The sequence below is a fragment of the Bufo bufo genome, chromosome 5, assembly GCF_905171765.1.
Source record: "Bufo bufo chromosome 5, aBufBuf1.1, whole genome shotgun sequence".
Lineage (NCBI taxonomy): Eukaryota > Metazoa > Chordata > Amphibia > Anura > Bufonidae > Bufo > Bufo bufo.
Window position 1 is genome coordinate 266,051,511 of NC_053393.1, and position 27,141 is coordinate 266,078,651.

The 27,141-nt window shown below is 42.8% G+C and overlaps 1 protein-coding gene across 6 annotated transcripts in view; it reads right to left on the reverse strand.

Annotated features, from left to right (window-relative positions):
- LOC121001875 overlaps positions 1-27,141 on the reverse strand; it is a 378,122-nt gene that overhangs the window by 60,457 nt on the left and 290,524 nt on the right. The gene's annotated exons all lie outside the window — the stretch shown is intronic.

Here is a 27,141-nt window from a genome sequence, read left to right on the forward strand (position 1 = left end):
AAAAGTATGGGCTTACAATCATGCCAACAACATGTAACAATGAAACAGCCTTTACCAATATCCTTATTACTTGACCAAAAATTTCCCTGAAGCTGATGCACTCATTCCTGCAATCCACCTGTTTTGAGTGGGTAGTTTCTCTGCCGAGGGGTCTGTGAACACTACACATGCGGGAACAGTGCCTCCCTAAGCAACACATCCATACATTATCAACGGTCTACCAATCCTGATGTGAACTACTCCTCTCTGAATATGAATAGGCTGCATGAATGAGTGAAGAACCTGCAAAGACCCACTCCACTTCCTATAACCCGTCAGAATCTCTGCTGCTAGAGATAGTTTCACAACAGGCAGTGGACAGGAAAATAGAAAAAAAAAACCATTTCTTTCTATAAACTGCAGATATTAGGCTTAAAGGAAAACTCTCAGGAGATGCATGTTACTTCAACTACAAGCAGCATTAAATACAAAAAGACTCAGTGGTTATAAACAACAAAGTGCAGAAATGGTGGGGTATTGGCAACAGAAGATTCTCCGTGCGAATCGGTTTATGCTTGCATATTCTGTCTTTAATAGCTTGCATTGTTTCTCCTATGTATAACAGACCATGGGGACATTTTACTAAATAAATGACGTTGGTAGTATTACATGTATAATAACCCTTGATTTTAAAAGGCTAGGTAGTGTGTGGATTAGAGAATTCTGGTCCTCTAATTATATGAGAACATTGGATACAATGGAGGCATCGAAAGGTGCTATTCATTTTAGGTATCAAAGCAGTTTGTCCCAATCTATTGAATGAGCTGCCTATATCGGCTTGTACAAGCTCGTCTCTTAGGCCAAATGCACACGACCGTGTGCCCCCCGTGGCCGTATTGCGGCCCGCATACAGCGTGCCCGCAATACACGGACACTGGCCGTGTACATTTTTTGCAGACAAGAATAGGCATTTCTATTATGGGTGACCCGTTCCGTTCTGCAAACTGCAGAACGCACGTGGGCGACATCGTTGTTTTGTAGATCTGCAATTTGCAGACATCATAACACTACGCGGTCATGTGCATGAGCCCTAACACTGACATGGAAAAGGAATTTTAGTGGGTAGCAAACTTAACTGTAGAAACCAGTGTCAAGACCAATAAGATTATGTGGTGCATCAAAAAGGGCATAGATGCCCGTGATGAGAACATAGTCCTGCCACTTTACAAATCACTAGTCACACCACACATGAAATACTGTGTATAGTTCTGGGCTCCTGACAAGAGGAAGGCCACTAAAGTAATAACTGGAATGGGTGGACTACAGTACCCAGAAAGATGATCAAAATTAGGGTTATTCACCATTTAAAAAAAAAACACGACTAAGGGGAGATCTAATAACTATGTATAAATATATCAGGGGTCAGTACAGAGATCTCTCCCATCATCTATTTATTCCCAGGACTATGACGAGGGGACATCCTCTGCGCCTAGAGGAAAGAAGGTTTGTACAAAAAATATAGAAGAGGATTCTTTACGGTAAGAGCAGTGAGACTATGGAACTCTCTGCCTGAGGAGGTGGTGATGGTGAGTTCACTAAAAGAGTTCAAGAGGGGGCTGAATGCATTTCTGGATTGTAATAATATTACAGGTTATAGTTACTAGATTTCTGAAAACATCATTGATCCAGGGAATTATTTTTATTACCAGATTGGAGTCTGGAAGGATTTTATTTCCTCTCAAATGAGAAAAATTGGCTTCCAACACATTAAGTTTTTCTGCCTTCCTCTGGATCAACCTGCAAGATAAAAGGCTGAACTGTATTGGAAGGATTTTTTTTCTCAGCCTTATAAACTATGTTACTATTATTACTACTGATCTGAATGGTGTTATATAAGTATCAGTTATGCTGAGTTTGACTCCTCCCCTAAAACAACACTCCCTTTTCACCCATGTAAACTTGGTCGGTATTTTTTGTTAAGAAATGTGGCATCCCTTATATGAGCACACTGCCAGATCATTAAAGCATACCTAACCTTTCAACAAATTTTGCATTAATCAATAGTACAGTGCTATATGACTTATATCTGGCATATTATTATTATTATTTTCATTAGTTTTCTAATTTGCAGAATGAACTAGGATCTGGGGGGGAGGGTGGGGGTCATACTAATAAGGGGGTAGATCGTGTAGATAGAGAGTGGGATATAGGAGGGAACAGTAGGGATTTAGTGAGGGCTGGGGTTAGTGAGGAAAGCAGGGAGAAGACTGGGCAGTACTATACACCGATGAAAAATAGAACTGCTGGTAACAAGAACCTACAAACATACATACATACATACATCAACCAAGGTAACAAAAAAATCCCAGATATTCACTTTTCAGGTAATCGTAATTTAAAATGTATTTTGACAAATGCCAGAAGTCTAGCTAGCAAAATGGGGGAGCTGGAGGCTATGATACTAGAAGACCACATAGATGTAGTTGGTGTGGCTGAGACATGGTTGGACTCTTCGCATGACTGGGCTGTTAATATTAAACGTTTTACAGTATTTAGGAAAGACAGGGTTAATACAAAAGGCGGTGGCATGTGCCTGTATGTGAGGAGTGATATGAAGACAAGTGTGAAAGAGGCAATTGTGGGTGAGGATGTGGAAACCATATAGTTGGAATTTCAAAGGTATATAAACACTGAAAAAATAATAGGGGGTCTATAGATTACACCAAATAACATCACAGAGGAGATAGAAACGCAACTGTATAACCAAATAGAGTGGGCTCCACAGGCTAGTACAGTGGTCATAATGGGAGATTTTAACTTCCCAGACATTGACTGGGGTCATGGTTCTGCCTCAACCGAATAGGGTAGAAGATTCCTCAACTTGTTGCAGGACCACTTTATGGGCCAGTTTGTAGAAGCTCCCACTAGGGGCAATGCTCTGTTGGATCTGGTAATTTCTAATGAGGCAGAGCTTGTTGGAAATGTTACTGTTGAACTTGATGGACTCATGTCTTTTTTTCAACCGTATTACCTATGTAACGTCTAGTTTGCAATTTCGCCAGGAAGGTGGGTGGAGACTAGATTCTATCTACTGCACACAGAAAGTAGAGAACTGGCTTCCTAACCTCCTCTTACTCATTTAGAAGAAGCCCCAGGATCATGGAGGACATTAAAGAGAAGTACTAATCTGTATGGGTGTGACTAAAGCACTTGTGCCGAGATATAAACTTCTTATGCAGCAGTGTCTCTGCTGAAGTCTTATTTCATTTAGCACTTCATCCCCCTCGCCTCTCAGTAGACTTGTACCGATGTGGTCCACATTTTAGACCAACCCTAATTAAACCTTGCAGTAAGGACTTAAAAGGTACATGGGTCTTAGTAAACTTATCTACTGAAGAAGGATTAAGCCTCAATACTCCGAAATGCGTCTGGTATGACCGAATCTATGCCCAAGTATCCACGGTTATTTGATTGTTAAAAGGGAGCGCTCCATGTATCTACTGGCCGGTATTCAATATCGATCCAAACCTGAGGATCTGTATTCAGCTGGGAGGACGCAGATACATAGAGGTCTCAACACATGGGATGCCGATAACACTCATAATACAAATAGTGAACGCAGCACCGCTGGAGGAGACATAGGGAGGTAAGATTGAAAGTGCCGACTACCACGTGGAACGCCATGGCAGGCACCTATCTCCGCTCCAATCCACCAAACAGTGAGTAACCCTGCTGATATTAACTAATAGTATAAAGACTGACTAACAATGCAGCACCTCCTTCACATCTATATACTAATGAACAGCAACATTTGTCTACACTATTGAGACAATTAAGAAGGCGCAAGTTGATTTGCGATATCGCAGCCTAACAGTGCACAATCTGAACTAGTCACAAGGCAAAGTTTCTAATATTGATATTGGAAATTAAAAACACTATTATTGACATTGGATCCATTATATTCCTACATCCACGAATATCGGGATACTATTTTACAACTCACTTTTGCAATATTAGGTAATGCAGTGCAATCCAAACTAAGCACAACAAATAACCACCAGTGGACAATATCCATTAAAGGAGTAGATACTCTTAACAGTATTTTAAAAAGGAAATAAAATCCCTGTGGTGTTATATGTTGTAATGGATATTTGTTGTTTCTTTTAACATGTATATTTTTGATACTCTATCCAGAGAATGAAGTTTTATCAAAATAATTAATACTATAATTGCAATCATTTGATTGGGTCTATATAGCTGGAGTCTCCATAGAAGAAGTATACATATTGCGTCTCACCTCATTCATCCAATTAGGAGACCCCAACTATAGGAGACATCATAACCATCAATTTCACTATTATATATATTTTTATTTTATATCATATTTTTAATAGAATATATTTCAATAAATGCTTGTTGTACATAGTGAACTCAGATAATGAGTGCCTATCTAATTTCTCTTTAATAAATATACTGCATGATAGGGTGGGTCATAGAGGTACGAGCACCAAATCCCGTGTCCGTAAACAGGTGAGCCACTTACTAGATAGATCAGCATTTTCCAAATAGAGAAGCATTTAGCAAAAAAGGGCTGTTGAGGGGTGGGGTCTTAAACAGCTGATATTAGAGAGAAATGTCTAATTCTTATGTTAAGACATATTACAAAGTTTCTTGTGGTTGCTTGTACTATTGATTACTATCTAGTACTTCTGGACCCCCCTCACTGTAGACTATAGTATGCAGGCACTGTTTAGCAAGATTTTTTTCTTGCCTAGAAGTCTTTCTTATAGTGTGAAAAATACGGTAGTTTTGTGGGAAAAGATTTAGTACAACCTGTACTTTGTTCATTTAAATCCCTGCTCTTTCTACGTTTAGAATACACATAGAAGTTATGGAGGCAATACTACTAGGTGACTGACAGCTATTTCTGAATGCACAGGCAATCAATCACTGGCCTCAGCGGAACCATTGTGCATGAATGGGAAGTGACCACTGAGGCCAGTTACTGGCTGAGCAGTCACATGATTAATGGACTTTACACCAACACTTCCACTCTGATGTGGGATGGAAGTCCCAAGGGTTGAACCCACAGCGCTCCAAGAGCTATAACTTTTTTATTTTTTCGTCTATATAGCTTTATTAGGGCTTGTTTAGTTGCAGTTTTTAATGGCACCATTTTGGGGTACACATAACTTTCTGATTAACTTTTATTAACTCTTTCTGGGAGGGAGAAGGGGAAAAATAGCACTACTGCCACTGCGTTTTTACATTATAAACTTTACGGCGTTCATTTTTCGGTACAAATAACATAATATCTTTATTCTCTGGGTCAGTACGATTACAGTGATACTAAATACTTATAATTTTTTTTTAAGTTTTACTACTTTTTTTTCCAATAAAACCCCTTTTATTAACCCCAAAAATTATTTTGCATTGCCACTTCACAAAACCCATAACTTTTTTTTTTTTCTTTTCTATGGAGTTGTGTGAGGGCTTGATATTTGAGGGACAACTTGTCTTTTTCATTGGTATCAGTTTGGAGTAAATGCCGCTTTTTGATCGCTTGTTATTACGTTTTTTTCGGTGGAAACTAAGAATAAATTTGAAATTCTGTCTTTTTTTATTTTTTTTACGGCATTCACCATAGGGGATAATTTATGTAATATTTATGTAGTCCGGGTCGTTACGGACGCAGCAATACCAAACATATGGGGGATATTTTCTTTTTGCAATTTTTTTCATTGAAAAGCGTATTTTCAATGGGAAAAAAAAGCATATTTTTTTTATTTTATGGAATTTTTTATATTTTTTTTACTACTTAAAAGTCCCACAAGGGGACTATAATATACAGTATTTTGATTGCTTTTAAAATGTAATGCATTATCTCTATAATGCATTACATTTCAATAGCAATAATATTCAAAGATTGACGAGCAGGCTGCGCCAGAGAGGCACAGCCTGCTGGAGAGAACTGCAGACAGGCTCGGGGCCCTGATCGGAAGCAAAGTAAGCTTCACAACACATCAGCACCCCGCAATCGCATTTTCGGGGTGCTGATGGGAGACAGAGGGAGTCCGCTCCCTCTGTCACCACTTTACATGCAGTGGGCGCCATTGCGCCCGGCATGTAAATGGTTAAATAGCCCGGATCGGCACTTCTGCAGGTCAGGGCTGTTAGAGCAGGGCCCCGGCTCTCATGTGAGAGCAAGGTCCGCGCTCCCCGCTGCACGGGGGAGCCGTGCAGCGCTTAGACTGGGCCGCAGTAAAAACGCGGCGGCCCAGCCTAAGGCCCCTTAGTGACCGCCGTAAAAAGGCATATGGGTGGTCACTAAGGGGTTAAAGGGGTCTTCCTGTCACAGAAAATGATAATATATCACTAGTTTATGGCATTCCTTTGATCTAAACTTATATTACCTTTTCCAACGGGATATAAATATATTGCTAAAATTATCCACAAACATTGGCACCTGATTAAAGACGATAAAAAAAATAGGGGTAGACATACCCACTAAGCTTCCCACTGTATATATACTAAAGCCCGAAACTTATCCATACAACTAGCTCCTACATTCAGAGCCCCACCCCTCCCTATTATCATCATGGATAGATATACAAGTTTTGTTTTTTTAGATGTGGGATGTGGAGGATGTTTCCACCAAAAACTTACATGTAAATCTATGGTTTATAATTATCAGCATACAATTCGAGAAGTCCTTACATGTAATAGCCTAGGTGTCATATTTAAGATAGAATGTGAATGTCGCAAACCGTATATAGGTAGGATATCCAGAGCCTTAAAAACAAGGATTTCTCAACACATACGCAATATATGTTCAGGTTATAGAAAACACACTTGATCAGCTCACTTTCAACATTTTCACTGTAGCAATCCTAGCAAAATGAAGTTTACGCCGCTCCAGTCTGTAAAGAAAGATTGGCGAGGGTGAGATTATATTATCAAGATGTTGAGGGCCAAATCTAGAATGATATACAGTTTTGAAACCCTTGTACCAAAAGGTTTGAACGCCGACATGTTGTTATTTGGATTCCTCTAGTTTCTCCCTCTTGTTGGTTTTTGGTGGGCCCCATGGCCATCTGTGTCTGGTTATTTTCCAGTGCACAAATGCCCCTGCGACCCACTAAACCCTCAACAATTACATCCTGCAAAGTTATTATTATCTAGAACATCCATTACAAGTATTTAGAAGACTCACCAGAAATCTTAAATTCCCGTTAGTCTGTTCAATCAAGAAAACACAATAGTTTAACCCTTAGAGGACCTTAAGATTTTAGATTTTTGCTTTTTTGTTTTTCACTCCCCACCTTGATAACTTTTTTATTTTTCCGTTCACAAAGCCTTATGAGGCAGGACAAGTTGTACTTTCTAATGGCACCATTTACAGTTGCATACAATGTAGTGGGAATAAAATTCCAAATGTGGTGGAACTGGGAAAAAACGCAATTCAGTTTTTTATTTTATTATTATCTATGTTACCTACATTCTCCAGGTCATGTACGTTATGTTACCTACATTCTCCAGGTCAGTACGATCACAACAATACGACACTTGTATAGTTTTTCTTGTGTTTTAATACTGAAAACAAATTAAAAGCCTTGAGAAAAAATTTCTTCTTCATTATTCTGACCCCTATATGTGTAAGGAGCTGTGTGAGGGCTAATTTTTTGAGGGGTGATCTGTACTTTTCAGTGATACCATTTTGAAGTGTGTGTGACTTTTTGATCACTTTAAAAAATATATATATATATAATCTTGGGGAGTTGAAGTGACAAAAAACGGCGAATTGGCGTCCCCCCCCCCGTTACTCCATTTGTCGTAATGGTATTAATATTGTTATATTTTAATTGTATGGGCATTTTTGCACATACCGATGCCCATGATGTTTATTTTTTTTATTTGTTAAAGGGAACCTGTCATGTGGATATTTGATTATAATCTAACTAATTATATACAATCATTAACTACTAAAAAGAACCTTAGATGTATTCACTTACTGGTGTGACAGATGGTTACCTCATAATATACACACACAAAGATGCCACATGCCGCATGCTAATGAGCTGATTTGAGTCCAGCGTGATGTCATTGAGTCCAGCGTATATTTAATCCAGAGCTATAGCCACTCCCCTGCCCACCTGCTGCTGATTCATATGGAAAAAAACTGTCATTCAGCAGCAGGTAGGCAGGGAGAGTCAGGAGCTCATGAATATTCAGGACTCATCATTATCAGCTGGAGCTTTTCAATACAAGATGTTGGCAGATTGACTGGGTCAATTAAAGAAAGTGACCCAGCATTGTGCTAAGAGAATCAGTCACTTATTTATGTTGCCCTTAGTTAGGACACCATAAAACTGGTGACAGGTTCCCTTTAAGTACTTTAATTTTAAGGAGAAAGGGGTGATTTGAACTTTTATATTTTTTATATATATATATATATATATTTTTTTTACTTTTTTTTAAGTCACCCTTGGTGACTATAACTGGCAATCATATAGCCATCATTGAACACGTAATTTTCAATATAACAATACAGTGCTGCCACCTAGTGGCCTGTATTAGCATACTCCTCTAATTGCCGCCGAAGCCTGCTTGAGGCTCAGGCTATTGGTGTACTGTAACAGGTTCCCCGATCTCAGCCAAGAAATGTTGTTACAGGACCGGGAGCGTGCGGCTGCAAATGTGACCACGGCATCTGAGGGTGGGTCTCTGTTTTAAACGGCAGAAACCCGGCGGCTATGGCGCCCGCTGCCTGCGTGAGCAGGCGCCATGTTTAAAGACACGACTACCGCCGTACATGTACGACGGAGGTCGTGAAGGGGTGAATATTAAGTTTTTATTGTTTTGGGTTTTATTTACTGTGTACTATAATTCAATCCATGTTTTATATCAGTAATCCGGTCCAGATTTTTCTACAATCTATAAAGGAAATTGTGATGTTTGATGAATTTATTTATAATTGTGGCTACTGAAGAGGGGGCTAGGAGCACTAAAACGTGTCCAGTCTTTTTCCTGAAACATTTTTTTCTATTTTTGTATTGGTTCATCTTGGCAGTGATGGCCAGTTCGCCGGCGAACACATGTGGGCTGCCATCTTAACTCACAAGTCCGGCGATGCACAGGTAAGTCCTGTGCGCGAGCCGGTCTGAAACAAATGCGGTCACCGGGAGCAGGCAGTTCCGAGAACAGCCGCCGGGGGCCTTCATCGGGCTGTTCTCTGAACTGCCTGCTCCCGGTAACCGCATTTGTTACAGACCGGCTCCCGGCACAGGTAAGGACTTACCTGTGCATCGCTGGACTTGTGAGTTAAGATGGCAGCTTGCATGTGTTCGCGGGCGAACACGGCGAACTGGCCATCACTGTTCATCAGGGTGCATGGCTGCTCCTTTACTGTCAGACTTTGCATACCTGCAGTTGCCTAAACGTGTTTGGGAGCAGCTCTACAGGTGTGACACTACAAGATATAGCAGCCAGTTTGGCCGCCAAAGCGCAGGCATGCATCTAGAATGTGGATTCAGCACCCATGTGTGAGTACAAGGTTGCCTCCACACCGCATCAGTGAGTGGTAAGTGAACTACCATCACGAGCGCTCCCCAGTTTTGGGTTGAGTGCTGGTATCCAGCTAACCAATAAACACTAATGAATACTACATATTTCCCCTGACTATAAGGAAATATCTCTTGTGGTATGGCTGAAGCTAATAATTATTTGAATAACTGATTAGTTGTCGATAATTTCATTGATTAAATTGGGAAAAAACACCAAAATGACAAAAAAAGGTGTTTATATGATTTTACTTGAAAAATTATGTTCAAAGGCCATATTAAAGCAAATTGTGGATGACACTGTTATGGGGGATCTGTGGATGACACACTGTTATGGGGGATCTGTGGATGACGCACTGTTATGGGGAATCTGTGGATGACACGGTTATGGGGGGGATCTGTGGATGACACGGTTATGGGGGGGATCTGTGGATGACACGGTTATGGGGGGGGATCTGTGGATGACACGGTTATGGGGAGGGGGATCTGTAGATTGCACTGTTATGGGGACCTGTGGATGACACTGTTATGGAGGGGGATCTGTGAATGACCATGCTATGGGGGGGGGGGGATCTATGGATGACACTATATAGCATCTTATGCTATGTGTCATTCACAGATCCCCCCCATAACAGCGCCATCCACAGATCCCCCTCCCAATAACAGCGCCATCCCCAGATCCCCTTGCCCATAACAGCCCCGGCCGTAACTTTCTTGAACTTTAAATCAGCGCTTCTTTATTACCTTACAATGAAGCTCCGGTAACAGGCAGAGCGGGCGGCGGCGTAACGTCACTCACTCACTCACTTAATGCGCCTGCTGCGCCCACTTTATGAATGAAGCAGGCGGAGCAGGCATGTCAGGTGAGTAAGTGACGTTACGCCGCTGCCCGCTCTGCCTGTTACTGGAGCTTCATTGTAAGGTAATAAAGATGCGCTGATTTAAAAGTTAAAGTAAACTGCCCGCTCCCGTCCGCATAGCAACGAATCGGCCGATTATTCGATAACGGGATTCGTCGACAACGAATCCTGTTATCGAATATTATCAATAACTTTGGTTAATCGTTGCAGCCCTACTTGTGGGACATGCACGTTTTCTATATACCGCAGCATATTTAATCAACTGTTAACATTTTCCACCGCTGATATTACTGAGAGCTTATTCAAACAGCTCTACATAATTTGAAATTGATATACTACATATGAAACTAACCACCATCAGCAACATTGTTTCAGGAACAAATGTTTTATTATTAATTATTTTTTATTATATGGATCCATCAATTAGCTGCTGGGGCCACAGCCTGTGACATATCTGGATTGTTATACATTCATTTATATATTTTATTTGTGTATTTAATTTCAGATTACTTAATATTGTGACTTAATCGTAATTTTTATTAAATGCATATTGGTATCATATTCCTTGAGCATCTCACCATATTTTTTTTTTATTATGCTTGATTTTCTTTATCTGTAGGCACAGGTGTAGACACTGCATATTACCAGGCATTGTCCATCTTGTGGTTTAAGTGAGCCTTTCTATCTATTAATTATGGCATTCCTTTGTTGGGGGAACCAGAATCACAGATCCTGAGAATTAAAAGACTGCATCAATGTGGCCTTTTCAGTTTGTGCAGCAGTGCATAAAACAATGTTTCACACAACAATAAGGGTAGGTTTGCACAACAATTATGAAAACTCCCTGAAATTTTTTTTTTCCTGAAGCATTTATTTTTGTATTTGTTCATCTTGGACTTCGGCGAAAGACAGCTAGTTCATCAGGGTGCATGACTGCTCCTTTACTGTCGACTTTGCGTACCTGCAGTTGCCCAAAAGTACTATCACGCTGTGTTTGGGAGCAGCTCTACAGGTGTGACACTACAAGATACAGCAGCCAGTTTGGCCGTCAAAGCGCATGCATGCATGTACAATGTGGATTCAGCACCCATGTGTGATTACAAGGATGCCTCTACGCCGCATCAGTGAGTGGTAAGTGAACTACCATCACGAGTGCTCCCCAGCTCTGGGTTGAGTGCTGGTATCCTGCTAACCACTATACACTAATGAATACTACATATTTCCCCTGACTAAGGAAATATCTCTTGTGGGTAGGGCTGCAGCTAACGATTATTTGAATAATCGATTAGTTGTCGATAATTTCATCCATAAAATCGGGAAAAAACACCAAAATGACAAAAAAAAGGGGTTTATATGATTTTACTTGAAAAATTATGTTCAAAGGCCATATTAAAACAAATTATGGATTACCGCTGATATTACCGAGAGCTTATTCCAACAGCTCTACATCATTTGAAATTGATATACTATATATGAAACTAACCACCATCAGCAACATTGTTTCAGGAACAAATGTTTTATTATCAATTCTTTTTTATTATATGGATCCATCAATTAGCTGCTGGGCCCACAGCCTGTGACATATCTGGGACTGTTATACATTCATTTATATATTTTATTTGCGCTGATTTTCTGCATGGTTTTGGCCCATTTTTTCAGGTTCCCAGTAATTTCAATGTGACAACTAGCGTAGATTCCGTTCCAAGATAGAGCATGCTACTTCTTTATTCCACGCTGATAAAAAAAAATCAAGTTCTACCTCCCACTGAAATTAATGAGAGGCTTGGTAGAGGCGTTTTTTTAAACACAGATTCTGTGCAGAAAAAAAAAGTGTGAAAAACAGAGCCAAAAAACGTTGTGTGATAGGGCGCTAATTATTGTGGAAATTAATGTTCACAAACCAACTAGGCGATACAACAAAAACCAAAGTTTTTTAACCAAATGAAAAAAAAATCCATTACTCGGAACTGTGTATTTGTTCATTTTTGCGTCACATGTAAACTGTTACTGTTAAATGGGTTGTTCTTGTTCTATCCTAGGCATTTATGGTATATCGAAAGGATAAGCAATGTTTGTCTTATCTATGTGACCAACTTCTATCTGAAGAATGGGGATCCACTGTGAATAGAGAGCATGGCATGCATGCACCATATTTATATGGATGCTGATCTCAAAGGGTTCATCTTTAAAAGTTATTTAGCAAATGTCTGTTAAAATGGTAACTTTACAAGATGCAGGTGACTGGCTGTTGGGCCCCCAGCATTCAGCTGTAATCTTTGGGAAAACTGTATTACTTATTTCCATTTCATGAATCCTCCACAAAGGCATTACCATTAGAGAGACCCGCTTCTAACCAGGTAGGGAAAGGAAGAATAAATGTGACCCTCCTCCAGTTATCCAGTGTCTTTCTGGACCGACAGCCTAGAGAGTCTTTATCATGCAAACAACTACTACAATAAATAGAAATGTTTAGCTTTTTTTTTTTTTTTAGGGAGGGATATCCCATGCCGTCGTGGAGGATTCATGAAAAGGAAATTACCGGAAGTAATAGTTTTTTCCTTTAATCCTTCATGATGGCATTACCATGAGATATACCAGATAACAAGAACTTAGGGTGGGACGATAGCATTTGGCAGAAAGGTTCTGCAGGCTAAGTCCTTACTAGTATTGATGTCTACCCTGTAAAGTTTAATGAGAGTATGAGGACTAAACCATGTTGCCGCTTTACATATCTGCTCAATCGAACCATCTGCTCTTACTGCCCAAGATGTGGAAATGGAACGTGTCGAATGAGCTTTAATAAATTTGGGAGCAACTTTGTGAAATACCCTGTAGGCTTCAGATATTGTTGCTTTTATCCATCTGGCCAGGGAACTTTTTGTTACTTTACGACCCTTATTTTTTCCCAAATACTGAATAAACAGAAAATCTGACTTTCTGAATGTCTTAGTAGACTCCAGGTATAGAACAGCAGCTCTCCCAACTTCCAATCTGTGGAATTTTTCTTCTTTTTGTTAACTTGGGTTTTCACAGAAGGAACAGAAATCTCCTCCTGTCTATGAAAAGTTGTCACTACTTTTGGTAAGAAAGAATTATTGAGTCTGAAATCAATCCCTAAAGAAAGGTTCACTAATTTTTAGGGCCTGAATTTCACAAATTCTAGGAGTTGCTGTTATAGCTACCAAGAATGCAAGTTTTCATATATAAAATTCTTAGAAAAGATTCTGACAAAGGTTCAAAGGGGGATTCTGTTGATCCTGAGAACCACATTTAGATCCCACAGAGACACTACCTGTATTAAAATAGGTCTCAGTCTGTCTGCACCTTTAAGAAATCTGATAACCCAGGGATGATCTGCAATCTTATTGTCAAAAACTGCACTTAAGGCTGAGATATGGACTTGCTATGCGTTTGGAAGAAGTCCTTTCTCAAACCCGGATTGCAGAAAACGGAGTACTGTCTGAATAGATTAAATGTCAGCAGACAATAGAGATTCTTTACACCACAGGCAAAACATACAAATTTTAGAATAAATCTCAGAGGTTACTGGTTTTCTACTCGTTGCCATGGTGTTGATAACAGTATCTGAAAGGCTCTGGAAGTTAACTTTATCCTTTCAGATTCCATGCAGAACTAGTGAGCCCGTTGGATAACAGGTCCTGAGTCCAAGGAAGAATCCATGGATTTGAACTGAAAGTAGTTTCAATAGTGGGAGCAAAGATATTTTTGGCCAAAATGGCAGTATTAGGATTACGTAAGCCTCTCTTTGTTATCTTTTTCAGTACTCTGGCAGTAAGCGGTGCGACACAGTGAACGGTATGGTCTGGGAAAAAAATTTATTTTCCTCCCAGCGTGTGCTGCTGGGCTGATTTGCAGCCAGGTAGGGTCAAACACTGGACTGGATTTTAAGTGCTGGGCTCAGCAGCAAGGTGTGTGTATGTGTGCTGGGATCTGAGGTTTGTGCCGTGCTGAAGGACTGAGACCCGTGTTTAGGGGAAACAGGCCCCCTAAAAGCCTGCTATTGACTGCTGGAGGTAGAACTGCCAACAAGGTGGTTTTTGCCATGTGGACTTTCCATTGTGTGTGAACTGACACCAAGACCGCAAAGTGAAGTTTTCTTTTTGCCTTATGTGTGAATAAACACGGAAGTTTGATTTAAGAACTGGTAATTTACCTCTGTACTGCATCCGCATACCCTGTCTACCAGAGCGAATCCCCACAATTAGTGGAGGATACGGGCACGCGTAGAAAGTCTGGCGTAAATGCCTAAATATTTTTGTTTTCGGGTACGGCTGGATGTCCTGGGTTAAACCAGCTGAATTTAAATCTGTGTCACGTGAAAAATGGAGGCTGTTTTGAAAGCTCTCGTGGAAGCTAACCAACACCAGCAAGAAACAAACCAGCGGCTGTTAGAACACATGATGGCTTTACAGAAGGCAGGAGCGTTCCAGAGTGTCCATGATGTCCGGAAAGCGGTCCGTGTGGCGATCCCCAAGATGACACCCTCAGATGACATCGAAACCTAGCTGGCGATGTAAGAGAAGATGGCCAAAAGGGAGAATCTACTCCGAGATCAGTAAGCTCCGTTGCTCCGTTTCTGGCATCCAATTCCCAGCTGGTGTATTTCGACTTGCAGGACGATCAAGAGGCCACCCTCCAGAAAGTCAAGGGCGAGATTCTGGCAAGACTGGGGGTGAATGTGTTGGTCCGGGCCCAGCGGGTGCATCAGTGGGGGTTCAACTCGGCTGAGCCCGGGAGACCTCAGTATTATAGCTTACTTCACCTCTTGCAAAAGTGGCTACAGCCTGACGTGCTGAGCCACACTGCTATGCTGGATCGTCTGTTAGCTGATATTTTCTGGATGGCTTTGCCACCCCCTCTCCAGCACTGGATCGGCCAGGTGTCGCCTGGCAATGCCCTTGAGATGGCGGACCTGCTGGAACGCTATGAGGCTACCAGGAATCTAAAGGGGGGTTCTTTCGGGAGGGGGCCAGTCAAACCCCGGAAATCTCCACCCCAGGGCGGGAGGTTTGAGCCCAGGATGTACCCACTGCGGACCTGGCTCCGATAGTCTGCTGGCGGTGTCAGGAGCCTGGCCATGTAAGGGCTGACTGTCCCCATCGGGTTGAGCCCATGGACACTAACTATGGCTACCGTCAGTCGCTATATGCGCCAGGAAGCTGTGTGCAACAGGTACACCAGAATCTCTAGATCACTTGTGCCAGGTGGAAGTGGGAGACACTCCAGCGGAGGCTCTACTGGACTAAGGGAGTCTGGTCATCCTAGTTGGAAAGTCGGGGTGATGTGCATCCACAGAGACTTAAAAGACTACCCCACTGCACTGGTATCTCTAACCACGGTAGCCGGTAGGTGGACCCGCTATGCCCTCATAATAGGGAGAGACTTCCCGGCCCTGTGGCCTGCTGTGAGAGTTACTGATACCCATGAGTCAGGGGTAAGCCCAGTAGAATGGCCTTGTTCAGGAGAAAGGCCAGAATCCTGGGAACCCGAGGCCGAAGGGCCAGCGGTAGGGGTGACCGCCACTTCGGTGGAAGAGGGGGAGACAACCCCGCTGAGTGTAATGGTGGGAGATGTCGAGGACTTGCCGCAGAGTCCTGAATTGGCAGACTTCAATGTCTCAGGGGATAATTTTGGTAACGCACAACACCGGAACCCAACCCTATCTCGAGCCTGGGAAAATGTATTAATAGTTGATGGTGAACCACAACAACCTGGGGCTGAGATGGTGTTTTCCCGTTTTGTGGTTCAACAGAATATGTTGTATCGGGTAAACCAACTACACCGCGCATATTGAACAGTTGGTGGTGTGTGAGAGATGGATTTATTATTCTATACATATATAATGCGAACATTCTGTAGTACACATTTTTGTCAACTAGATGGCCGCAAACCATATGTATGAGAAGGTCAATAAGGGAGGGGGAAGAGGGGATTACATTACAGTTTTCAAATATACCTATAAACTCAGTTGAAGTTGTTGAAACCACTCCTATCTGGTTAAGGAGCCAATAGTCTCTTCTTAAGGAACACCCCTTTTGTGATGTCATGTCTGCTATTTAAGTCAATGTAATGTGAATAAAGCGTCTCTTCTACCATGGCTCAAAGGGGATGAGAAGATGCTTTCATGAAACCACCTAGTGTGTCTGGTCTCATTATGAAAGCAGTATGATACGTACATACTTATACTTCTAATTGATTTGGCACCACACAAAGAAGAAGGAAAGCGCATGAATTGCGCTAACAAAATGGCGTCCCCATGGGTGGGCAGACAGCTTGCGTAACTTCCGATTCAAACGCCACGAGAGCGACTTAAACGGAACCATCAGACGAGATCACATGCCGGCAAGGTAAGAAAGCTTTATTTCTTACGAATCTCCTCTGAAACTTCCGCTTTTGTGGGTTCTCAAGAGTTGAATTAGTGTTATCGCGATAAAAGGGTTAAAATTATAGCTGATCTGTCCGTTAGAAAGAACCTGTTGAAATATTCCTTCTTTGTGTGGCTTTTCATGTGGTAGGACATGCTGGAACTAAGCGGAAACTGGTAGATAGCCGAGTCGGATATCCGTGACATAGAATTAGATCCCAGCCAAGTTCTGATAAGAGAGTCTTGGACCAATGCTCTGACGAGAGTGTTTGAAGACTCATGAGTAGTGACCAGGGGTCCTCATGAGTGTGTAGGATTAACACCAATTGCATAGTAGTAATAAGCAATTGGAGGTTATTAAGTTGGTGCCCTGCACAAGAGAAATTGTGGGATCAATACTGTTTAGCTATTATTAAGTTAGTGAGTTTAATAGCAACCAGATATTGTTAAGTTGGTGCCCTACAATGATGGGTAATTCTAATGTTACAGGATATAATGAGGAGATGTTAACAGCAGCTCAGCAAATGCAAGAAAAAAAGCAAATGTTTCAGTTAAAAAGATGAAAGCATTGTCATACTAAGTAGCAGCGATTTCCGGTATTATCCGGAAATACGTAGTATTGTGTAAGAGTTCCCCCTAGAGGCTGCATATCGAATCTAAAGTTTCAGTTATGAAGTTAAAATCGTTTATGTGTGCAATTGGTATGCCAGAAAACTGTAGATTAAATGAAAGTTTGTGGATAAGTGTATTGAAGGAAAAGAGAAGTTGGTTGAAGGATGATAATAGGCTGGTGCAAGCTGAGTTATGGTGGAAAAGTGTATATGGAAGTGACTGAGAGAAATTCAAGTAAGTTGGAGAAATGAAATGAGCAGCATTTCTTATTACAAGATGGAGGATTTTGAATCCTACAGAGAACAAAGAAGTTGCCATGTGGCATCCCTTCCCCTACCACATCTGCTGTAAATTCCAAAATGTGACTTGTAGTTCCACAAGAACTTTTTCTGTTTTCTCTCTGGAATGTGCTCTTACTGAAACCCCCCTGAGGAATCAACCCCCCTTCATATGGGGGTTAGGGGGAGGGGGGCTGGTAATTGGTAATGCATCTGCAGACTGTGAAGATACTAATGTGTGTTATCTATAGATCTTCCAGACAGGGCTCCAGTATTGGATTAGATCCAATGATGTTTGCAAAAAAAAACCTTTCCAAATTGTATGTTCCGATGGTTTAGAAAGTGCCCGCAATGATTGCCCCATGATGCTAATTGGAAGTGTTCAATCCTATCAATCTAAGGTTGCACCTATTTTAAGTCCTTATTCAGATATGAGTGAAAGTGTAGCGATATCTGCATCATTGTATGATGTATGACATCTACCACACCCAGTAGTAACATCAATTTTGCCATGATGAATAGAATTCCCAATACAGAGAACTTACTTATGCTGCTTTATAGAAAATTAGTTAAAATATGGAGAGTTTTCTCATATTATTTATGAGATTTGAAAAATTTAGTCCAATGTAAAGCTGTGGATTTAATGCATAGTGAAGATCATTGAGTCTGGGAGGAAGTGTTTAGGTCATCAGTCAGTCACATTGTCATCAGGACAGAGAGTGTGGAGAAAGTTTTCACTAGACTCCAGGAAAGTTGGGTGGATTTGGATTTTTGAGCTTGCTTTAGCTATGCATGAGAAAATCCTAAGTGCTGCCTTTGTGAATGGTCTTAAGAATCATCTAGAAAGGTCTAATGTTGGCTAGGCTTGAGAGAAGCTCATTTTGTCCCTCCATATTGTTAAAGTTAAATCAAACAAAGACCTAAGGCGGGTGTGGCTGCCTATCAGTCCTCCCCACAAGGGGGAAAGGAAGACTTTGTACTTGCCCACTTCCTCGCCCGTGGAAGGAGCTACAAATGTTCAGCCCCTTCAAATGAAAAGCCCATAGGGAATTGACAATCCAGAATCAAATGCAGGATCCCTATTATCTATACAATCCTTAGGATCTAATTCCATTGCCTCATAGCAAACATGTTCCATGATCTCTCATGGCTAAGGGTAGTATCACATGTGTAGGAGCATCTAGTAATGCAATTCCTACTCCTCTCACCAATTAATCACCGTCTTAAAGGGCTTCTGTCACCCCACTAAAGTGATTTTTTTTTTTTTGGGCTAGTTAAATTTGTTATATTGCGATATATGAAAATATAATGGTGTTACTTACTTTGATCCAGCAGTTTCTTCCAAAAACTAAGTTTTATAATATGTAAATTAGGTCTCTACCAGCAAGTAGGGCGGCTACTTGCTGGTAGCTGCTGCAGAAAACCTCCCCCTCATCGTGTTGATTAACAGGGCCAGCCGGGATCTCCTCCTCCGGCCGGCCCTGTCGGCATTTAAAAAATCGCGCGCCTGTGTTCATTCGGCGCAGGCGCTCTGAGATGAGGAGGCTCGTCTCCTCAGCACTCCCTCAGTGCGCCTGCGCCGATGACGTCTTTTATTTCGGTGATGTCATCGGCGCAGGCGCACTGAGGGAGTGCTGAGGAGACGAGCCTCCTCATCTCAGAGCGCCTGCGCCGAATGAACACAGGCGCGCGATTTTTGAAATGCCGACAGGGCCGGCCGGAGGAGGAGATCCCGGCTGGCCCTGTTAATCAACACGATGAGGGGGCGGTTTTCTGCAGCAGCTACCAGCAAGTAGCCGCCCTACTTGCTGGTAGAGACCTAATTTACATATTATAAAACTTCGTTTTTGGAAGAAACTGCTAGATCAAAGTAAGTAACACCATTATATTTTCATATATCGCAATATAACTAATTTAACTAGCCCAAAAAAAAAAAAAAACACTTTAGTGGGGTGACAGAAGCCATTTAAGGGTGTGCAAATTTAGATCCGATTACTCTGCTGCATCTGGAGGGGGGGAGGCTGGGCGTAGGAAATAAAAATACTTTTCCCCACCTCTGTAAATAGAGTGCTTTCTGGGAGTAGTAAATAAAAATATAAAAATTCAAATTTACATGAATGTCTCCAATTAATAACCACATTTTTGAGTTCCTGGTAGATCATTTCAGGTTCCTGGAAGATGGATCATTTCGGACAGGATATGCTGTTCCTACTTAATCTGATGTTGTCAAGAAAGAACCACTCCGTCCAGCAATGGTAGTGCAGGAGACTGAGCTGAAGACACTCGCTGAGGTTGGTAAGATGGCTGAGGGTAAGACTACTAACATCCAGGTATGCCTTCGGTATCACTCATTATTATGGTCTAATCTAGTGAAGCAGAGATTTTGTTTGATCCATGGGTAAGCCCATCAATAATGAATGCTGAGTGTATGAAAGATGTTTGATGCCCTGATGCTGCCTGAGAATGTAGAGACTAAACTATTACCTGAAGTCTACGTTAAGTGGAAGTCTGTGTGATACAGGATGGCTTATGGCCAGTGGACTTCCAAAAAGTTTGTCTTTTTCAGATACAGGCTACAGAGGCTGAAAGGAAACATCAAAGGATAAAGGTAGAAGTGATGATAGGACTCTGGAGAGTTGGTAAGAAACTCTTCCTTCAGAGGGCACTCTACCTAAAGAGGATGGATTTAGAACATGGGCAATTCAAGAGAGAGAAGGTGTGATTGGGTTCTGTAGTGGGTGGCTCCTGGGTTCAACAATGCTGCCACTAGGTTAGTTGAAGGTGATTGCTGTAATAATGATAGGAGAACTATGGGAGTTCCAGGAAGGCATATGCCAAGGTCATCTTACCCATTTCAGAGACTGCGGATTGACTACATTCAGAACAAAGGTGGAACAGTGTGAATATGTCTGTGTCTATATTGATCTCTTTCAAGGATATTCGGAGATTTGGCCTGTAGCAAAGGCTACAGCTAAAAGATACTGACTGAGGTGAGAGTACCTATCCCTGGAGTTTTTCTCCCTCCGATATACATCTAACCGGAAGATAGGCCTAAGTCCTTATGAAGTACTCTTTGGGAATGCTCCTGGATTAGGTGTCTATTTCCCCAATAGTTCCAGATGCAGCATAGTAGTTTTCCAAAATATGTTGTCTGTTGCACAAATTATTGTCTAATGTGTATTTCTAAGTTTTAGTTGTTTCCTAGAATCCAGACTGTATAGAAGCAATTCATTCTTTACAATCAGGAAATTGGGTAGTGGTGAAGCAAGAGACGGGTGGAAAGTCCTAGAGCTACAGTTTGAAGATCTACATCAAGTCCTGATAACTGCCGCCACTGCTGTCGAATTGCAAGGATAAACTGATCGTATTGCAATCAAGTGCCAGGACTATAAGAGCCATAATGTTTTGTTTCATGCCTTATTGTTTGTTCCATATTGTACAAAGGGGAAATCACAGTCAAATCAAATTCCAACGGTGTTATTGTCATGGCCTTTGGTTTGCGCTGTGACACTGTTGCCACACTTGTGGTTGCCCGCGGCAACATGTTGCTGCGAGAGCATGCGGTGGCAGCAGTGAGGGCCACCCTTGTTGTCATCAATGTTATCACGGTGTCTCCTACCCTTCCTGTCCCTATTTGTATGGAGTGGGTTATGTTCAGGGTGTTTGTATGTCTAGTTTGGTGTTACATGTCTGGTGGTGTTTGGTGTCATGTTTGCTAGACATTCCCCTGTCTCGTGTTTATTGCAGCTATGGATAGATCTATCCTCTGGATAGATCATCAGCATCTGATCGGCGGGGGTCCGACACCCAGGACCCCCGCCGATCAGCATTTTGAGAAGGCAGCAGCGCTTCAGCAGTGCCGCGGCCTTCTCACTGTTTACCGCCGGCCCACTGACATCACGACTAGTATCAACTAGCGTGGGCGGGGCTAAGCTCTGTTCACTTGAATGGAGCTTATCCGCTCCCACGCTAGTTGATACTAGTCATGACGTCAGTGGGCCGGCGGCAAACAGTGAGAAGACCGCGGCGCTGCTGGAGCACTGCTGCCTTCTCAAACAGCTGATCGGCGGGGGTCCCGGGTGTCGGACCCCCGCCGATCAGAAGCTGATGATCTATCCAGAGGATAGATCATCAGTTAAATGAAAGTGCAGAACCCCTTTAAATATGACCATACCAACTGTGGATATTGGAGATTAACAGAATGGAGTACTAGTCTGAAGTGTTGGGAATATAAACCAGTGGAAACTACCTCTAGAGTAAATAAAGCTGAAGGTTTGTTGCAAAGAATGACTGTCCTGAAGGGAACACCACCAAACAGTTGTAAACATAATGAGTGTAATCCTCTGTTCCTGTCCATTAAAAATCCTATCCAACAGGATTCGGGGATATATGTTTAGGAGCATTTGTAAGTGACAAAGGTCCCCTAGGCAAATCTAGAATGTTGGTGAGGGAGAAACCTCAAAGTTCAGTAGCATCTGTGGCTCCTACATCCTTACCTATAATTGACATTAAATATTTGGCCAAATTTACTGAGGAAACTGATGGACTTTATCAAATTAACTGATGGGAAAAATTCTGAAATTAAAAATATCATGGCCAGAATAATATTTTGGGAACTGGTTTAGCAACGACAATGTTTTTAGCATTTGGTTTTAACAGGATATTATACAGTTCTCCATTTTAGGAAAATTATTTTTAAGAATGTATAATACATCCATGCCCACACTAATATACACTGCTCAAAAAAATAAAGGGAACACTTAAACAACACAATGTAACTCCAAGTCAATCACACTTCTGTGAAATCAAACTGTCCACTTAGGAAGCAACACTGAGTGACAATCAATTTCACATGCTGTTGTGCAAATGGGATAGACAACAGGTGGAAATTATAGGCAATTAGCAAGACACCCCCAATAAAGGAGTGGTTCTGCAGGTGGTGACCACAGACCACTTCTCAGTTCCTATGCTTCCTGGCTGATGTTTTGGTCACTTTTGAATGCTGGCAGTGCTTTCACTCTAGTGGTAGCATGAGACAGAGTCTACAACCCACACAAGTGGCTCAGGTAGTGCAGCTTATCCAGGATGGCACATCAATGCGAGCTGTGGCAAGAAGGTTTGCTGTGTCTGTCAGCGTAGTGTCCAGAGCATGGAGGCGCTACCAGTACCAGGAGACAGGCCAGTACATCAGGAGACGTGGAGGAGGCCATAGGAGGGCAACAACCCAGCAGCAGGACCGCTACCTCCGCCTTTGTGCAAGGAGGAACAGGAGGAGCACTGCCAGAGCCCTGCAAAATGAGCTCCAGCAGGCCACAAATGTGCATGTGTCTGCTCAAACGGTCAGAAACAGACTCCATGAGGGTGATATGAGGGCCCGACGTCCACAGGTGGGGCTTGTGCTTACAGCCCAACACCGTGCAGGACGTTTGGCATTTGCCAGAGAACACCAAGATTGGAAAATTCGCCACTGGCGCCCTGTGCTCTTCACAGATGAAAGCAGGTTCACACTGAGCACATGTGACAGACGTGACAGAGTCTTGAGACGCCGTGGAGAACGTTCTGCTGCCTGCAACATCCTCCAGCATGACCGGTTTGGCATTGGGTCAGTAATGGTGTGGGGTGGCATTTCTTTGGAGGGCCGCACAGCCCTCCATGTGCTCGCCAGAGATAGCCTGACTGCTATTAGGTACCGAGATGAGATCCTCAGACCCCTTGTGAGACCATATGCTGGTGCGGTTGGCCCTGGGTTCCTCCTAATGCAAGACAATGCTAGACCTCATGTGGCTGGAGTGTGTCAGCAGTTCCTGCAAGACAAAGGCATTGATGCTATGGACTGGCCCGCCCGTTCCCCAGACCTGAATCCAATTGAGCACATCTGGGACATCATGTCTCGCTCTATCCAACGTCACGTTGCACCACAGACTGTCCAGGAGTTGGCAGATGCTTTAGTCCAGGTCTGGGAGGAGATCCCTCAGGAGACCGTTCGCCACCTCATCAGGAGCATGCACAGGCGTTGTAGGGAGGTCATACAGGCACGTGGAGGCCACACACACTACTGAGCCTCATTTTGACTTGTTTTAAGGACATTACATCAGCCTGTAGTGTGTTTTTCCACTTTAATTTCGAGTGTGACTCCAAATCCAGACCTCCATGGGTTGAAAAACTTGATTTCCATTTTTTTATTTTTGTGTGATTTTGTTGTCAGCACATTCAACTATGTAAAGAACAAAGTATTTCAGAAGAATATTTAATTAATTCAGATCTAGGATGTGTTATTTTTGTGTTCCCTTTATTTTTTTGAGCAGTGTATGTATATATATATATATATATATATATATATATATATATATATATATATATAATATGCTGTGTCCCTGTCAAAGACAAAAATTATTCCATCCTGAAATAAAACCTTGTTGATGGTTGCGGGGTAAATAGGACAAGGTGAAGCCAAACCTGAAAGGGAGTTGAGGGGACCTGGTGAAGCAATAAGGAAAGTCCAGCTTTTCGCTGTTTAGGGCGTTGGGAGAGTACCTCACTTTGTCTATTCACCTCTGGTATATTTCCCGCAAAAGGAGGGATTTGTGAGAGATGGATTTATTATTCTATACATATATAATGCGAACATTCTGTAGTACACATTTTTGTCAACTAGATGGCCGCAAACCATATGTATGAGAAAGTCAATAAGGGAGGGGGAAGAGGGGATAACATTACAGTTTTCAAATATACTATAAACTCAGTTGAAGTTGCTGAAACCACTCCTATCAGGTTAAGGAGCCAATAGTCTCTTCTTAAGGAACACCCCTTTTGTGATGTCATGTCTGCTATTTAAGTCAATGTAATGTGAATAAAGCGTCTCTTCTACCATGGCTCAAAGGGGATGAGAAGATGCTTTCATGAAACCACCTAGTGTGTCTGGTCTCATTATGAAAGCAGTATGATACGTACATACTTATACTTCTAATTGATTTGGCACCACACAAAGAAGAAGGAAAGCGCATGAATTGCGCTAACATGGTGCCCAAGGCTGATCGCAAACTCGTGTTAGATCTTGCCTACCAACACGTTCTCCGGGGTCATCTGGGAATGCAGAAAACACAGGACCGTATACTACCGCGGTTTTACTGGCCCAGTGTGTTTAGAGAGGTGGAATATTTTTTTAAGTCTTGCCCGACCTGCCAGACAACTAGCCCCTAGCACCTTTTCCGCAATCCCTTAGTACCTCTCCAGATCATCGAGGTACAGTTTGAGAGAATTGCTATGGATCTTATAGGCCAAGTACCCAAGTCAGCTAGAGGCACCAACATATCTTGCTCATCCTAGACTACGTCACTCGGTACCCAGAGGCAGTGCCACTGCAACATACATCGGCCAAACTCATAGCTAAGGAGTTAATGGAGATGTTTTCCCGAATAGGACTACCTAAAGAGGTTCTGACCGACCAGGGGACCCCTTTTATGTCCAAGGTCATGAGGAAACTCTGTAAGTTACTGCACATAAAACAGCTACGGACATCCGTTTATCATCCGCAAACGGACGGTCTGGTACAGAGGTTTAACAAAACATTAAAAAGGGTGGTGTCTAAAGATGGGAAGGACAGGGACCTCCTTCTGCCCTATCTCATGTTCGCTGTGTGAGAGGTACCCCAGGCCTCTACTGGGTTCTCGCCCTTCGAACTGCTATATGACACACATGCTCGTGGTTTGTTGGACATAGCCAAAAAAGCGTGGGAACAGCAACCTACTCTGCACAAAAGTGTCCTTGACTATGTTACCCAGATGCAAGAAAGGATAGAGACAATGTTACCTCTTGTTAGGGAGCATATGGAGGTAGCTTAGCAAGCACAAAGTCGGATCTATAATCGGCAGGCCCGTGTCCGGATCTTTAACCCGGGTCATCAGGTTTTGGTTCTGGTATCGACCGTGGACAGTAAGTTCCTGGCTAGATAACAGGGGCCCAACCAGGTACTTGAGAAAGTTGGAGAGGTAAATTACAAAGTACAACAGCCAGGGCGGTGAAAGCCGGAGCAGGTTCACCATGTTAATTTACTAAAACCTTGGAAAGATAGGGAGACCTGTACTGAAGACAGCCCGTGACCGGGTTTTCTAGGGGGAGAGGTTCCGGCCCATCTGTCTGATGCAAGGGAAGCGGTTGCCACAGTAAAAATTGCTGACAGCCTCTCCACTAAACAGACTCAGGAGGCCAGAGAGTTCGTTAGTCGGAACACGGATGGGTTCTCGGAACTCCCTGGACGCACTTCCGCAATCCAGCATGACATGGTCACTGAGCCTCAGGCAAAAGTCCAGTTAAAGCCATACCGGGTACACGAGGCTCGGCGGCAAGCCATCTCGGAGGAAGTGCAGCTAATGCTGCGGCTAGACGTCATAAAGGAGTCTAAAAGTGAGTGGCCCAGTCCTATAGTCGTAATACCCAAGCCGGACGAGACGTTACAGTCTTGTAACGATTTTCGTAAGCTGAATGAGATATCTAAATTCGATGAATATCCCATGCCCCGGGTGGATGAGCTAATCGAGAAGTTAGGACAAGCACGGTATTTTTCTGTTTTGGACCTCACGAAAGGGTACTGGCAGGTTCCCTTAATGGAGGCTGCCAAAGAGAAAACTGCCTGAGGGGATATATCAGTATAGGGTGTTACCCTTTGGTCTGCAAGGCGCCCCCGCCACTTTTCAACGTCTAATGGACATTGTGCTTTGTCCACATCGGCGGTACACCTCGGCTTACCTGGATGATATTGTAATTTACAGTACCGACTGGGAAAGTCACCTGCCCAAAGTACGGGCCATAGTGGACTCCAATGTGCGATAGGGTCAGAGGAGACTAAATACCTAGGTTAAGTCATTGGGCGCGGAGTCATCAAACCCCAAGTAAATAAAATAGAGGCGATACGGAATTGGCCCCAACCTGTCACCAGTGATGGCCAGTTGGCATTGTTCGCCTGCGAACATATGCGGGCTGCCATGTTTTTTCACAAGTCCGGCGAGGCGCAGGTAAGTCCTTACTTGTGCCTGTGCGCGAGCCGGTCTGAAAACAAGTGCGGTCAACGGGAGACGGCAATTTCGATAAAACAGCTACAGACGTCCGTTTGCGGATGATAAACGGACGTCAGTAGCTGTTTTATCGAAACTGCCTGCTGCCGGTGACCGCACTTTTTTCAGACCGGCTCGCGGCACAGGCATAGGTAAGGGCTTACCTGCGCCTCGCCGGACTTGTGAAAAAAGATGGCAGCCCGCATATGTTCGCGGGCGAACAATGCGAACTGGCCATCACTGCCTGTCACCTCTAGGCAAGTACAGTCATTCCTGGGGATGGTGGGCTATTACATGAGGTTTGTCCCCCACTTTGCTACGATAGCTGCGCCACTGACAGGACTCTTAGGGTCCAGTCACACGTCCGCAAAATGGGTCTGCATCTGTTCCGCAATTTTGCGGAACAGGTGCGGACCC